The sequence below is a fragment of the Nycticebus coucang genome, chromosome 2 (genome assembly GCF_027406575.1).
Source record: "Nycticebus coucang isolate mNycCou1 chromosome 2, mNycCou1.pri, whole genome shotgun sequence".
NCBI lineage: Eukaryota > Metazoa > Chordata > Mammalia > Primates > Lorisidae > Nycticebus > Nycticebus coucang.
In genome coordinates this window covers 57,832,681-57,846,855 of record NC_069781.1, presented here as the reverse complement: position 1 = coordinate 57,846,855, position 14,175 = coordinate 57,832,681, and the positions used below count along the sequence as shown (strand labels likewise).

The 14,175-nt window shown below is 37.8% G+C and overlaps 1 protein-coding gene across 3 annotated transcripts in view; it reads left to right on the top strand.

Annotated features, from left to right (window-relative positions):
* Positions 1-224: 224 nt before the first annotated feature.
* FOCAD (focadhesin) overlaps positions 225-14,175 on the top strand; it is a 329,244-nt gene continuing 315,293 nt past the window's right edge. For 2 of the 3 annotated variants that reach the window (XM_053571667.1, XM_053571636.1), the window contains exon 1: positions 225-286. The gene's annotated coding sequence lies outside the window, so the exon portion shown is untranslated. Of the gene's footprint in view, positions 287-327; positions 391-14,175 lie in introns of those variants that run through there. The other variant, XM_053571657.1, reaches the window with a different exon arrangement.

Below are 14,175 nucleotides of genomic sequence, written 5' to 3'. Positions count from 1 at the left end.
ACTGCGGTGCTGCCCATAGCCAGTCCTAGCGAGCGAAGCCCTCCCCACACCCTTTCCAGGCAGCTGCAGAGCAGGTTACTGCCGCCCACGCCGCCTTCCAGCTGCAGTGCGCGGCCTTGGCCTTGGCCGCGCGTGCGCGCGAGCGGGGGCGGGAGGAGGCGCGACAGGCCTTTGCGGTCTGCAGCCCATTGGCTCTGCCCTGTAGTTCCCTCCCCCGGGCGTTCGGGGCGGCGGGACCGGCCACGTCAAGAAGCCGGCGCTGGGCTGAGCTTGTGGCAGAGGGGAGGTAAGCCGTGCCGGGTGGCGGGCTGCGTGCCGCTGCCCCCTGCTCAGGAGCCGCCCGGTCGCGCCCGCGCTGCGGTCTGGGTCTGCTTGCGGAGGGCGGCTGAGGTGCTGCAGGCCTGGGGCTGTGTTGGGAGATCCGGCAGTGGAGCATGTGGCGGCAGGGCCGCGTCCCGGCGAGGGGCAGCCGGGAAGGGGGCAGGACCTGCTGTTTGCCCTCGTCCTGTCCTGTCTGGGCCCCGAACCCCCGGAGGACCGGGCCTTCTGTGGTAGAGAGCTCTGGAGTGCCTGGGGAGGGCTGGCTGGGGTGCCTACCGTGGACTCAGTGGGATCTTGACTCGGAACCCGCTCGGGGAGATCCTTGCATACTTACCAGCAGCAGGTTGCTGTCGTCCCACTTTCCCTTGAATGGTTCCCTAGTCAGGGGCAGAGCAGGGGATTCTGGCGATGTCCTGCCTGGCCTGGGGTGACGGTCTCCTCCTCAGGCCTCGTGACTCACTCAGGTCATGTCCACTTTAATGCAGAGGCTTATGGGTGAGCGGGGCCTGTTTTCAGACCTCTTGGTTCACTGGCTCTGTCCTCACTTGCGGGGATTGCCTGACGAAAGAGTGTGTGTGTATGTATGTAAACACGCATATATAAACACATATATGTTTTAAATGTCCATAAATGCTATGCGGAAACATGGAATTGTGCTACACCTGGGTAGGGTGGGTTTTAATTTCAGCCGATCCCTCCGTTTGGTTCCTGAGTTTGCAGCTTTTGAAATCAATGAAGTTATCCTGTCAGTTATCATGCATTCATTCATCCATTCTAAAGTTTTTTTTTTTTAATGTTATTTGGAATTATAGCTTTGTTGCCCTTATTCATTCCAACTTTTTTGATGGATTTCTTGGTGGTCAGGGTCTTATACCAGATGGTAAAATTGGCATCTCCCCATCCCCTTTTTTTTTCAGTTTCTGTGCCAGTTTTATTGTACGGAGATGGATTTTTTTGTTGTTAATGTTTCAGTTTCAGGTTCTAGATTTTACACAAAAGCTTTTGATCCCATATCATAAAATTGGGCTCTTTTAGGACCTCATTCAGTTCTGCTTACTTTCACTTCTAGCAAGCCTTAAACCATAGCATCCCTAAGGAGTAATCCCGCTGACTGTACCACTAATGGCTCCAGGTCTCAGCATAAAGTAAGAAGATGGGATTAGAAGTACTCAGTGATTTTGAGATGTTCAGGGAGAGGAGAAGTAGATGACATCTTACTGAACTATGTTAACAGCTGGGAAGTGACCATTTTAAAAACCCAGAAACAATTTTGTGATTATGTTTACTGTTTCAGTGAAGATTGTATCTGTCTACATTCACTTTTTGACTAACAAGCAAGTGAATTTACAATTCTGATTCACATCCATTTCCTGCATAGAAAGAGCTATGACTCATCTAAATTTTGAAATGTAATAATCATGAGCCTTTTCATGTAACATTTAAAAGATATAGAAGCACTTGGATAAGAATGCAATTTTCAAAACATTCTGACTTGCTTTAGTAAATTAGTGGTAGCTAAAACCTTTGCCTTGATTATTTGCTTACTTGGTTAATGTTAGTTACCGACTTGGTTAATGTCTATCAATGTCATATTTATTTTAATTTTCATCAACCTAAAATTTACTATATTTTAATTGATTGTTGCCTCCAGTTGAGGCCTGTACCGTACGATCAATAAATCATTAGTTTGAGATAAAAATACCCATACAGCTATAACAATCGTTTTTCATTTGTTGATTGACTGATGGTACTTATCAGTAGCTCATTTGGCTGTTCTCCAGATGAAAATGATTTATAAAATATTTCTTCTGAGATATAATATTCATAGCATCATGATACTTTCTGGCTGTTGTCTATAAACTATTATTTGAATTAAAGTGTCTATTACTATAAGGGGCTTGGGAAATTAAGGAGAACATAACTTTTCAAAATTTTGATTTTGCTAACTCTTTCAGTTCTAAAAATGGCACCATTAAGATGGGACAATTAAGGGGAAAAACTCAAGACCTGAGGGAAAAATAAAATGGAGTTTTTTTCTAGTTTAAAATTTGAGGCTGGGCATGGTGGCTCACGCTCGTAAGGCCGAAGCTGCTGGATTGCCTCAGCTCACCATTTGAGACCAGCTTGAGCCAGAGCGAGATCTTGTCTCTAAAAATAGCTGTTGTGGCAGGTGCCTGTAGTCCCAGCTACTGGGGAGGCTGAGGCAAGAGAATCGCTTGAGCCCAAGAGTTTGAGGTTGTTGTGAGCTACGATGGATGCCAAGGCAATCTACACAGGGCAACAAAGTGAGACTGTCTCAAAAACAAAAACAAAAACAAAAACAAAAAACCTTGAGGGAAGGCTGGGTGCAGTGGCTCATGCCTTTAATCCCTGTACTTTAGGAGGCTCAGGCAGGAGGATTGCTTCAGCCTAGGAGTTCATGACTAGCTGAACAACATAGAAATAGACTTTTTCTAAAAAAGAGTATTAGCTCTGCCTGTAGCAAATGCCTATAGTCCCAGCTACTCTGGAAGCTAAGACAGGAGGAACTCTTGAGCCTAGGAGGTTCCAGTGAGCTGTGATAACACCCTAGCCCGGAAGACAGAGGGGACTCTGTCTCTAAAAAAAAAAAAAAAAAACCCCAAAACAACAAAAACAAAAAACAAGAGAAAAAGAAAAGCCACAATGAAAAGTAAAATATAATTAAAACTTTATTCGATAGAAGCATAAGGAAATAATAATATCAGGGTTATTGGTCGGCCTATAGCAAAACTTGATCTTCATCAATATTTCTTGATTTATAATAATATATTGGTTAAATTACAAAAAAGAAACCTAGAGTAATAATTGAAACTTTGATCAAGTGGACAGTCCTAAGGAAATATTAAATTGTGTTTAGCATATGAGAAACCTATAGGTATTAAATACTTTTTAAAAAGTACTACAGATCCAGAAATGTATAATAAAATATGATATAGTATGGGGCGGTGCCTGTGGCTCAATGGAGTGGAGTGCTGGCCCCATATGCTGGAGGTGGCAGGTTCAAATCCAGCCCCGGCCAAAAACTGCAAAAAAAAAAAAAAAAAAAAAAAATAGTATACTATGTAATGGTGATTTACAATTAGTAACAGATTGGATGGAGGTTGGGTGTACTATTTCCACATGATACTGTTTCTTATGTGGAAATAGTACACATTATTACTAAGCTGATAGGACAAGGGATATTTGTCAATTTCTCTCTATTTAAATGATTTGAAACAACAAATTTTAAGTGATATGGATGACCCCATCTACTTTCAAACAATAGATTGGTACATAGTTTTTATAAATTGGGTCTCTCAAGTATTTCTAGCTTCCTACTTTTTTTTAACCTATCCAAGTCCCATAGGAAGTACTAAAATTTCATTTATGATTTCTAATGTCTCCAAAATGTGTATTGGCTTTCATTCAGTTAGCCTTAGTTAGTTTAGTTGTATGTATAATACACTTCCCTACATTGACCACCTCCTTAAGCCGACCTAATTTTTATAGATCATACATGCATCACATGTACATATCAGTATAGCAGGCCTAGTTCCTTGTGTCGCCCACCTCTCTGTCTTGATCAGTTTGTTATAGTCTGTTGTTACAGAGGTTCTACTGTATTTTGATGATATTTCAAAAGTTTTCACTTTAAATACTGTACAATTTTCTATTGTTCATGTTAAGAAAAACATTTTTTTTAGGCCAAAGGAAGTTGAGGGTGCAAACTACATAAATAGTTTGTTTTTATTATTTATTTAAGATTATCTTTTCACATGCTTGGGGACCAAGGAAGCCGTCCACCCAAGCTCCTTAGCTGAAGATTTTAGTTCTTTTTTTCTTGTTATTTAAAATTTTTTTTGGTTTTATTATTATTATTATTATTTTTACTGTTGGGGATTCATTGAGGGTACACAGAGCCAGGTTACATTGATTGCTTCTGTTAGATAAGGATCCTCTTAAATTTGTGTCCCACCCCCAAAAGTTGTACCACACCCCCTGACTCCCCACCCCCTCCCTCCTTCCCTTTCTCTGCTCTCCCCATCCCCTACCCCACTGTGTACTAGGACCTTAATTGTCCTCATATCAGAATTGAGTACATAGGATTCTTATTTCTCCATTCTTGTGATGCTTTACTAAGAATAATGTGTGATTTTAGTTCTTTTTAGTGAATTGTATCTTCTAACTCTTTTTTTGTCAGATGAATGATTGCTTCCTCATCTGGCTGGTAAACATGTTGAAGAAATGTTCTACAGTAATTGTGGATGGTATAACTGTAGTCTTTAAGTTTTTCTCTGTTTAGCAGTCATTGGGCATGTTGATTTATGTAACCAAACCTTCAGGTTTTGTGCTATTAGGCCATGGGGAGGGAAATGGAAGAAACTTGATTAAAATGGTTTTGAATTATTGAAACATTTAACTAAGTGGAATTTTAGAGAGTCTTAGATATTAAAAATAGTTATTCATTATTTATTCTTTCATTCAACAAAGACAGTAACTGCTCCCAACTTCCTAACTTTTCTTTAAGGAACCTTACAGTTTTGCTGGGAAAACACAAACAATGTCAGAATACAATGAGATAAATATTATAGTGAGGTGTGGACAGTAGAATGTAGTGGGAAATAGAAGAAAATTGGGGTGAGTTTTGAGGAGACTTGGAGAAGGCTTTATGAAGGAATTTTTGTCTGCAGTGAAGTTTGACAGTGAATAGGAATTAGGTGATGAAGTTGGAAGATAAGACATTCTGGGCACAAGACAGCAGGAACGCCAAATGGACAGCTTCCCTCAATATGCTAAGAAGGGAGAGTTGAGAGAGGGAGTTTAATGTGTAAACAAGGGTCGAGTAAGGAAAGGCCCTCTTCCTTGCCATGTTAATGATTTTGAACTTTTATCCTGGAGGCTCTGGTCCATGCTCTCACAATGACTTTTGTGCTGCTGCTCTTTCTGCCTAGAATCCCCTCTGCTGAGACTGTGAGCTGCTCCTTTCCCTAAGACTTTGCTTGAGTGCCTCCTCAGTGAGCTTTTCTCTAAACTAGCCTCTTTAAAATTGGAAGCCCTCTCTAATACTGTCCTCCTGGCCTGCTTTACTTTTGCACATGGCATTTACCTTCAAAATTTTTGTATAATTTACTGTTTTGCTTAATTTTGACTCACGCCCCCCCACTAGGAATTTAATCTATAAAGGCAGAAAGTTTTGTCTCTATCCCCAGTGCTTAGTGTAGTGCCTGACACATCTAATAAATATGTGGTGAATGAGTGAATGAACAAATGAAGGTGCTGCAGCCTTTTGCAGGCCTCTCTTCCGTGCTTTATGGAAAAGCACTGGGATGTTATCAGAGGACATCTCTGGCCTTATTTTCAAAGTACTTATTTTGCGAACCACTGTCTTTTTTTTTTTTAAAAGAGGTCTTCCAAAGTGTTCCTTCACATCCAATCTCTTTATGTTTTGCAAGAAGATTATAATGTTTTCTGATGAATTGAATGTAATACCTGCTCTTGGTACTTACTAGCAACTTCTTCACTTTGAGTTGTAAATAATAACATTGTTGTTCAAAGCAAAGCTGAAACAGTTAATACCTAAAAGGAATGGTCTAAGCAGAAGATTTTCAGACTTTTTTAGCTGATGGACTCCCCCTGACCCAATTATCTTATTGAGAACTTCAGATAAGCAAGGTGTTTTCTCATTCAAAATAAAGCCATTTAAAATTTTAATTTATAGCATTCTATTATTATAAAATCAGTCTGAATCATGAGGCTGTTATAATGAGCATAACATTGGAACTAATAATTATGAATAAAAATGATAATCTCTACATGCCTCAGCCTCCAATTTATTTTTGTATCTTGGTTTTCTGTTTTGATTCTTTTCATACTGTTAAGGAAATCATTCATGCAAATTGGTAGTTGCCAATGGTAAGAATTTTTCTTACCTGTTCATATCACAATCTTGCAATCTCTAGTTATTTTTTCCATTTGTTTTTATTCTTAAAAACTTCCTACTGTGGAAAATTTCAAACACATATACATAAATAGGGAATATAGTAAATAAACTTAGTTTCAGCAAAATCAACATTTTGTCAATTTTCTTTTATCTAACATTTCTATCCTTTAGCTTTTTTTAAAAATAAAGTATCTTTAACTAATAAGTATCTTTTCATTTAAATATAATTATGTCATTAATGCTAACAAAATTATCAGTTTCTAAATACTATCTAATACAGGCTATATTTTAGAATTTCTCAGTTGTAGCAAGATTTTTTGGAATCAGAATCAGATAAGGTTCCAAAATATAATATAATTTGGTTCTTGTGTCTGGTAAGTCACATATTCTTTAACAGTCACTTTACCTTTTTTTTTCCCATGTCATTGATTTGTTGGTGAAACAGTCCTTTGTCCTGTAAAACATCCCAAATTCTGGACTTGACCTATTACAGTGCAAGTAGTATTGTACTAGAAGAGTGACTTTGTTTCTCTATCTCATATATTGCCTCTAACTTGGTAATTAAATATAGAGAGCTGTGGAAATTCATGTTGAATATTTTATTTTTATTTATTTATTTATTTATTTTTTTTAAACTACTCACTGTATCCTCCAATTAATAGGTCTATAACAGCTGTGTTTTTTATTTTTATTTATTTATTTTTTTGCATTTTTTGGCTGGGGCTAGGTTTGAACTTGCCACCATGGGTATATGGGACCGGCGCCCTACTCCTTTGAGCCACAGGCGCCGCCCGCATGTTGAATATTTTAGGCAAGCTATTCCTTTTTTTTTTTTTTTTTGAGACAGAGTCTCACGATGTCATCCTCGGAGTGCTGTGGTGTCACAGCTCTTTTTTTTTTTTATTGTTAAATCATAGCTTTGTACATTAGTGTAATCGCCTGTACCCATTCTAAGATGCACCTTAGATGTGGCCCCACCCATTACCCTCCCTCCACCAAAACCTCTCCCCTCCTTCACCCTTCCTTGGCCCTTTCCCCATAGTCTTGTGCTATAGTTGGGTTATAGTCTTTATAATTTAGCTTCATAGTAGGGCTGAGTACATTGGATACTTTTTCTTCCATTCCTGAGATACTTTGCTAAGAAGAATATGTTCCAGCTCCATCCATGTAAACATGAAAGAGATATGAAATGGAATGCAATGAAGGGTAGGAAGGTGGAAAAGTGAGGATTATCTACCCATCCACCTACTAATTTAACTATCTCCTTTCTCTCTTTCCCTGTCTCTCTCTGTTTTTAATTTATAAGATTTTTAAGCTATGTGGGATGGCTAGGGCTTAGAGGGCCACAAAAGCCTTGTAGGGATTAGAAAGTGGGTAGGACTGGGACAGGTGTTGAGGCTGCATTGCACCATTGTTATTGGGTATGAACTGAATGTGAATCCAGGCTGCAGCTAAGCATACAAACTATTAATGTAACATTTGGTGTATGTAGTCAAGGTTGGTCCCATATAAAATTGAGAAGTAGATGAAGCTTGCACATTCTGCACTTTGGCATCGTTTGTCATGTCACCTTTTCTTGATGATATAGATAAAAGTAAATTAGACCCTAAGGATTTAGGAGACTTATACATTGTTGTATTATTTTATAAATGGATGAATGATTCCTTTGGTCTTCTGCATTTCAGTATATGATTGCATCATTCTCCCTGTTACCTGAGGCAAAGCCTTGGAGTCATCGTTCACTCTGCTTATGTTTCACAGCAGCAGATCTTATCAAAATGTATCTAAAATACTTAACTTTTCTTGTAACTACAGATTTATACCTTTTAACCAAATGGAGTCCTAATGTATAACATGATGATATAGTTACTAATGTATCATATACTTGAAATTTACTGAGACAGTAGATTTCAAATGTTCTTCCCCCTCAACCCAATGGTAACTAGATGAGGTGATTAACATGTTAATTAGCTTGGTTGTGGTAATAATTTCTGAATATATACAGACATATATCAAAAAATCATGTTTTATACCCTAAATATATATAATCTGTATTTGTCATTTGCTATGATTTCAATGTTTGACACTTCCAAAACTTAAGTTGAAATGTAATTGCCATTGTAAGAGGATTAAGTAAGAGGTGAGACCTTTAAAAGGCTTCACTTTGATGGGTGGGCTTGGGTTGGTGCCATGGTAAAAGGGTGAGTTCAGTTCCTTCATGCCCTTTGTCTCTTTGCCCTTCTGCCAATGTGATGGTACAGCAAGGAGGGCCCCACTAGATGTTGGCCCCTCCAGGTTGGACTTCCCAGCTTCCAGAACTCCGAGCCAATAAATTTCTGTCTCAGGTTTTCTATTGTAGCAGTACAAGACATCATTTACCTCAGTAAGTCTGGAAAAACAAACAAACAAAATATACATAAAATCTGACCTCTTCTCACCATCTCCACTGCTGTTACTCTTGTCCAGGATAACATGATTTTACTCCGGGATTATTGCAGTAACCTTCTAACTGGTCTTTCGTTTTCCATTTTTGCTCTTTTGTGATCTGTTTGTTCTCCATAGAAGCCTCAATGATGTTTTTGAAATGCCAGTCAAATATGCCATTCTTCTGTCCCAAACCCTCTAGGACTTATTATCTCACTCAGGGGTATCTGGAGGCTCATAGCACCCTGTAGGGGCTTACATGATCTGGGGCCTTGCTTCCTCTGTTAGTCACTCACTGCCCACTAGCTTGCTTCACCCACCACCCTGGTGTTCTTGGTCTTCCCCGAACTTGCCAAGCATGCTTCCACCTCAAGGTCATTACCCTTCCTGTTCTTTCCAACTGGAATGTATGTAACTTCAGGGGTCTGTCCAAATGTCACTATATAAGAAAGGTCTTTTTTTTTTTTCATTCTTTGGCAGGTGCCAAAACCTGTTAAAGGCCTCTCTAAAAGTTACCCATTGTTGTTTAAAATGTTAGTTTTCTTGGTATTCTATTTGCGTATACATTTGGAAAATTAAAATAAGATAAACCCTTCATATTACCGTTTAAGCAATGAAAAATACCTATCCTCTACACTGAGGCTAATATACTTGATTAAAATGAGAATGGAGGAAGTCGAATACACTGGAGGAACACTTACTTTTTTCAGGGGCAGATGGATTAATCTCCTGGTAAACAATTTAGAATCAAAGATAATTCTGTTAGCTTACTTGTTTAGAATGCTACAGGATCATTATAGCTTCTAATAACTCAAAGACTTTCTCATTAAATAGTTCTTAATAAGCAGTGTAATTGGATCAAGAAAGACTTTTTTATCTTAGTGTGTGCTGTGGTGAAACCGATTCTTTAGACAGTGATAAAAGACCATGGTTTAAAGTGAGAAAATAAGACCACTATTTTTTTATTGCAACTAAAAAAAAATTCATCTTATGTCTTTAAGATAATTAATAATTTCCTTTTAATTAAAAAGTAATGTGTGCCCATTGTAAGAAAAAATTAAATGTAGCAAGTGTAATGAAGAATGTAATGGGATATATAATCACCCATCATCTTATTATTCACAAATAACCTTGTTGATATTTTTGCATATTTACTTGGTCTTTTTTTCTTAATCCTATGTCTTTATATAAATATATTTTAAACTTGATCATGTACGTGATTGTCCATGAAAGCTTCCCAGTTTTTTCTTTCTATTGTAAACATTTCTGTACATTATTAAAAGTCTTTACAAATGTTTTAAATTATAGATTAATGTTATCTGCATATTCCTTAATTACCTTTTAGATTAATCAATGAATAGTTTTGCACAAAGTATTCTTACTTTTAATCCCTTTGTATGTTTTCTTACAAAATGAAATGAGAGGTGAATCGAACTTGAAGAATGTATGTCACAGTCTGGGACATAGCCAAGAAGTGTCAGTAAGGTCAGATACTCAGTGAGTGGTATCCAGACTGCTCACTCCTGTAGAGGGGTTAGTTTTCCCGGCCTTTCAGCTTTAGTGTGCTAAGGTCTCTTACGAAACCTAGTATGGTAGGTGCAGAGAGGGAGACACTAGTGGGCCTGGGGACTGTGCTGGTTCTGCCTTATTTCTGTGGCTTTGTGTCAGAGTTGATCTGACCTTTTAGGTTTTTTATACCAGTTTGGAAGTTAACCAGATTGGGAAGAGTTTCATAGCTAGTGTGTGAATTTGGGGTGAGAGGCAGAAATGGTCTTTGAGAGTGAAATGAAACTCTTTGAACATTGGCTTCATTGTGAGTTGCTGGTCTGTGGAGTGGCCGCTGCTGTACATGTAGTCAGTCATTTACTTTCAACCAAGTGTTAAAGAGTTCCGTTAAGGCTTTCCATGAAAATTGTATGTATTGGTTTTAAAATTTGTGACATTAAAATATTGTCATCAGGAGCTACATATTACTTCATTACCTCCTCTTATTTTTCCTCCTCTTTTTTCTTCTGCTTTAAATAGAATTCTTAAATTAACTTTGTGTGAAAGAAATTCTACGTACTATACTTTGTCGTTTGGATGTCAGCATTTTATCCCGGATCCTCTTCTAATTCTTGAATATGCCATTTGGTATTCCTATGCTGATATGAAATGATTTACTAATGAACTCCTGCCCAGGATGATTGTGAAGGTTAGCTAATATCTGATTATTAAGCACCCTACAAATAAAAACAGCCATGAGTAATGCTACTGTATCATAAAAAATTACCAAATGTTACTTTTGCTGGTAATTATGTATTTAAAATGCCTTTTACTATGGTGGGAAATACACAGAAGTGATGCTGTGGGTTTTTAAAGGATTGTAATATATGGTAGATTAAGAGTATAGCTATAATAAATAATAGTTGTCAACTGAAGCATTCATGTAAAACTTGTGATATATTCTGGTAACAAAGACCCATTTTCTACCTCTATTAGATTCTTCTGGAAATAGTGCTGACCTAGTCTTGTGAGCTTTTGCAAGTGTTCTTCAATTTTTTTTTTGAAAGAAAATGTACTAAAATGAATAATGGTGTAATCTCATTAATATGGATTCTGCTGATTTGAGATTTAAACTTGGCTGAAATTCACCTTTATGCCACCTATAAGAAAGTTACTTGCTCAGTTTAAAAAAAAAAAAGCTGGGAGTGAGGGTGTGTCTACAAAGAACTAATTATTTTCAATCCCTAAATATATTGGTAACAATTCAGGTTATTGTTTTAATTTGGAAATAAAGTTGCTAAAAAATTACTTTTCTGCTTTTGGCTCTTATTAATTTATTTGGTCTGTGTTTTGTGAATCTTAGAAGGGTCTAGATTCTTCTTTATTTCTCACCTTCTGATTTGGAAAGTTGATCTGAAAACAAAATAAACAGTAGAATCCTGATTCTGACATTTTTTGAGTCCATTGTTTGTTAGGTACTGTGCTAAACACAGTGGTTTGATAAACACTTATTAACTGCTTCTTCCATGCCAGGCCCCTCAGTGGGTGAACAAGACACAGCTACTTCCCTTAAGAAACGTGAAAGTCCAGGGTAATAATACAGCATCTTACAAGGGTACATGTGAAACTTAGTAAATGTAGAATATAAATGTCTTAACGCAATAACTAAGAAAATGCCAGGAAGGCTATGTTAACCAGTGTGATGAAAATGTGTCAAACGGTCTATAAAACCAGTGTATGGTGCCCCATGATTGCATTAATGTACACAGCTATGATTTAATTAAAAAAAAAAATACAGCAGCTTTGGTCAGTGAGGAATCCTCCCCACTTGAGATTCTTCTTTACTGGCATTTGATCAGGTGCAGCTGCTACACAGATGGAAACTAGGCCCTTTAGAATGAGGCAAAGAGGTCTTGAGGGGTAATGATAACCTTCTCAGAGCTAGCAGGGACTTTAGAGACTGATCCTAGCTCTTCAGTGTGACCCTCAAAGCATAAACTCATATTCTCTTTGCCTAGAATGTGATGTCAAGTTTTAGTTCAAGCTTCATTTTCTGAGGCATGTGCAGGAACTGAGAAAAAACATGCAGTGGCTTCTTCTTGATCTTCCTGCTTCTGGGCATTTCTTCCTGAACATTCTAATGTTATTTCAAATCCTGTTTTTACAAGTGCACTCATCCACACACAGATTTCCCCATCTCATTGAGCTGTGTTTTGAACTGTCACATGGTGGGGTTACCTGCCAGCAAGTATTCATTTGCAGCAGCCTTGCCATCTGTGTGTGGTAGTGTTTGAGCAATCACTTGGGCTAGTAATTGGTTTCATTCATTTCAGTGGTTATTTACTTATTTTAAAAGATAAACTGAACATGTGGATATGAAAGTGTTAACTATCAGTGGCAAGGAGCATAGACTTACTGCGGATTGGCATTCATTACCATGCTGAAAGTGGCCAACCTTTATTGTTTGTTAGACGCTAATTGAACTTAAACTGAATGACAATGATGAAATAGAAGTATACAATCAAAGAACATACATACAATGTGGGAGATGTACTGCTGGTGTTGTTGTCAAGAGGATGAGGATTAAGGTTAGACTAAAAATTTTTGTGTTGTGTGTTCTGGGTATGGAACATGTTTTTAATATGTAACTTTTGCACATTGGACGTGATTACATGTTTTCAGTATTGCAGTATAGACAGAGATGCAGAGCTATGTATGCTGATAACATGATTTAGCACCATATATCCATACCTAGGTATTTTAAAGATTTACTTGATTGATTTAACACTGTATATTCAAACCCAAGTATTCTTTTAAAGATTTACGTGATTTTCTGAGATGCAGCAGATACAATGAAAAAAAAACAAGGCTTAGCTTTAGAGTAATAGGTAATATTTTAAACATGGTTGTTATGTGCCTGGCTCTAAGTTAAATGCTTTACTGGATTATCTTAGTTTTACAAAAACTTTATGCCAACTATAACTGGTTAAGCATGTGAGATTTGGAGACAGTCTGTTCATATCCATGCCTTCCTTGCTTCTTACATAATTAGATAATTAATTTTGATCTCTCTTTGCCTCACTTGGTTTTTCATATGAAAATGAGGTTAATAATAATACTGTGTCATGGGAATGTTTTGAATATTGGGTGAGAATATATGTAAAGAGCTTCCACAGTACCTGTCTGGCACATGGTAAAATTCTCAATAAGTCTTGGTTATTAATAACACTGTATAACCTCAGGCAAGTTACTTCCTCTCTGAGCTTCTATTTCCTCATGTGGTAAACGGAGTTAATAGTACCTCAAAGTTATTGTGAAAATCCAGTGGAATTAAAGTGTTTTGTGGAGTGCTTGGTACATAGGAAGTTTTTAATTCAACTTGGTGTTCTAAATTGTATGTCATGCATTGTTTTTATTCAGTGAATCTTTATTGAATAGGTACTTGTTATATGCTAGGGAGAGAGTAGTCAAAAAGAGAGACCAGTTCCCAGCATACAGCATGGGGGAGGGGTGGAGGAAGCGGCCTAGAAAGTGGGGAAGCAGAAATAAGTAAGTGACAATCTTTGGAGATTGTAATAAAATCTATGAAGAATTTAAGAGCGGATCACAGTGGTAGCAGATGGGGAAATAGTTGAGATTTGGGGTGGGGCAGTGATGTGATAGGGAAGGCTCAAGGGAAGATGTGAAGGGAGAGAGGATTTAGCTGTTTGAACCATAAGGACAAGAACTCTTAAGACTGAGGGGCCTGAGAGTTCTAGCCCTGCACATGCAAAGAACTTGGGGATGTTCAAGGGGTAAACTGAAGGTCAGTGTGGCTCAGATGCCCTGATTGAGGGAAAGTTGTGAGACCAGATCATGTAGGACCTTTTGGTCATGATAAGGAGTTTAGATTTTATTACAAAGTCTAATGTGATGCTGTTGAAAAGTTTTGGGAAGTCAAGTTAAAAGTCAACTGTATTTTGAACAGGTATCTTTTCCAAGCTTGGAGTGGTGTTTTATTTCTC